The 2,899-nt window shown below is 39.4% G+C and overlaps 1 pseudogene; it reads right to left on the reverse strand.

Annotated features, from left to right (window-relative positions):
- Positions 1 to 1,309: 1,309 nt before the first annotated feature.
- On the reverse strand, positions 1,310 to 1,932 carry LOC118087661 (ubiquitin-conjugating enzyme E2 variant 2-like; annotated as a pseudogene).
- Between the last annotated feature and the right edge of the window lie 967 nt (positions 1,933 to 2,899).

Raw genomic sequence — 2,899 nt, forward strand, 5'->3', positions numbered from 1 at the left:
AATGGATCAGGTACTGAAAGAATTGTGGTGCAGAAGTAGTTAATTCCCAGGACATGAGGGAAACCTGAACTGAAATTTTTACCTGGGATGTTCAAGTCAGTCTGGAGGCAAATCAGAACTTTTCAGACTAGGTCAGCCTGAGGAACGTCAACATTCATATGATGTATTTGCAACAGACAGGAAAATCCTTTATTTGGATATATAATAGCTGCTGGTTTGATCTAGAAGAAGAAGAAGAGTTTGGATTTGATATCCCTCTTTATCACTACCCGAAGGAGTCTCAAAGCGGCTAACATTCTCCTTTCCCTTCCTCCCCCACAACAGACACCCTGTGAGGTAGGTGGGGCTGAGAGACTTCAAAGAAGTGTGACTAGCCCAAGGTCACCCAGCAGCTGCATGTGGAGGAGCGGAGACGTGAACCTGGTTCCCCAGATTACAAGTCTACCGCTCTTAACCACTACACCACACTGGCTCTCTACAGAGGAACTTCTTACTAGTAGCAGCTTCCACCACGATCAACTTAACAGTGTAGCACTAAACCAGGCATCCCCAAACTTCAGCCCTCCAGATGTTTTGGACTACAATTCCCACCATCCCTGACCACTGGTCCTGTTAGCTAGGGATCATGGCACTAAACCAAACTCAACAGAAAAGATGCCAAAGGAAAGAGGTGCCAGTTAAGATGTTTCCTGCCTGAATAGAACTTATGGGTTCCTACAGTTGAGATCATTATGGGATTCTGCACACTTCTTTTTTACTTTCCACATTTTATTTACATTTGAAGACTAATTTTATTCTCAATCACATATCCATACACCTATTTTCCTTTTTTGTTTTGCTTCACTAAAACTTAAATGCATGGTTTATTAGAACAAAGACTGTAAACAAATATTTGCAATGTCCATTACATATAACACACAGGAGCCGCTTAAAAGAAAATCATTTCCCCATCTTATAAACACAAGTATCAAAACAATCCTGACCGTATTTTGTGACACTACTAGCAGTCAGCACCCACACCTTTGCAAAAATTAAACAAGTTGAGCAATGGTATTTGCAGTACCTGCTACTGAAACAATTTTATCTGCAGCTCTTTTACTAAAGCAAGATGCATAAAGCATGTCATTTGTATTTTTTCTTCTTGAGAAAGTTTTCTGAAACATTATTCCACAGCAACCTGACACTTCCTGTCATGCTTTCGTCTTGAAACACCGGAGCTCCAATTTTAGGCTACTTCAAGTTTATGCTTAAAATTATAGTGCCTTGGTAAAGAGGAAAAATAATTGTGCTGCCCTTTCTCTCTCTCTGATTGTGCCTGAAAACATATGGGGCATACATATACAAATATATATATTCTTTCAAATGTCCAGATCACGTACACCAGCAGAAACTCTTAATGTGTGGGTGGTTTGCATTGTGAGATTGAATCAAGACATTAAACATAAGTAGAAGTTGTTTAAAACAAGTTTGGGATTCAGCTAAAATTAATTGTTATAAGTTTGTCCTGGAGGCTGTGGAAGCTTCATATTTTCTTTGGACATCATTAGACGCCTTAGCTCTTGAAGTACAACTTTTATGCTATAAGAATTTTGCCATTTTGCTAACACTGGTATGCTTTGTGCATCCACCATTCCATTGGAATTTTTTATTCCGCTCATATTAATTTTAGTTATGAATCTAATTGTTGGAGGTGCTTCTGGATATTTACGGTAGGCCCACACTCTACTTTCAAGCTGTATATTCTGTTTCCATAATTTGTCCTTGGTGGTCCAATAATCATGCCCATCCACCTTGTAAGTGCCATGTCTTCGTCATCTTCGAGGCCCCAGCATACTGTACCATCTCCTACTCCTTTCTGACCTTCTTCAAGTTCTTCCAACAAGCGAAAATTACGAGGGACTTTAACTGTGGATCCAGTCATCTTCTTCAAACCCTTCCCCACCAGCCAGGAAAACCTGCACACTTCTTATAATAGCAGCTTGCAAACACATCTCCATTATTATAGGATTCATATGCATCTGGTGGAGGAGGGAGCCGTTCTGCTGTTTTGTCAGGATGGTTAACATTTTGATGAGTTTGAATTCTTTATGCCATAAAGTTTATGGGTTTGTGTTGCTTTTTGCATGTGTGTTCATCTGGAGTGGGAATATGATTCTCTGTAATGTTGTCTGAATTTCCTGTCTGCAGCCATACAGCATGTGAAGGAAGAATTTGGAATGAAGATGTACATTAAATGTGAAAATTGCCTGTTAATGATTTCAGGAGTTGGTTGTGTTTCATAGTTATGAAGCCACTAGCTAAAGGTTTGAAGTTTGACAGACAGGGAGAAATGGAAGTATAAAAGTGGGGGGGGGGGAGTTGCAGTCCTTTCATCTGTCCTACTTATAGGAATGGACCAGATCTGCGAATTTGCATTTTCCCCAACTTGAATTCAGTTCTCCGCATATCTGCAACAATTTGCAAGTTTCCTCACCCAATGTAAGTGTTTTAGAGTGAATTTCTCCTAATAACACATTTTTGTATACAGTTTTAATTAGCAAACTTTTTTGCAAGCAGTTTCCCATTATATAATGCTTTTTAGAATGTTATTTTCACGTGTATATATGAATTTTTATGCACCATTTTCACTAATTTTGTGTGCATTTTCATACACATCATTTAGTGGCAGAACTGCATTGCAACATTTAGAGAAGAGCAAAGTTTGAAGGACAGCTGTGTTTCAGTTTTTTATGTTGTGTCAAGAAGTGCAAATTATGTATTACGGAAACAAAATCAAATTTCTCTCCCATCCCTGCCTACTTATCTGAGGGCCCCAGTTCTCCATCCTACTCATCACCACTGGAGAAGTGGACGAGTTCCTGTCACTTGTCCTATTTGCACTGCACTGCACTGGGTGCAA

The sequence above is a fragment of the Zootoca vivipara genome, chromosome 1, assembly GCF_963506605.1.
Source record: "Zootoca vivipara chromosome 1, rZooViv1.1, whole genome shotgun sequence".
In the NCBI taxonomy this organism is placed as follows: domain Eukaryota; kingdom Metazoa; phylum Chordata; class Lepidosauria; order Squamata; family Lacertidae; genus Zootoca; species Zootoca vivipara.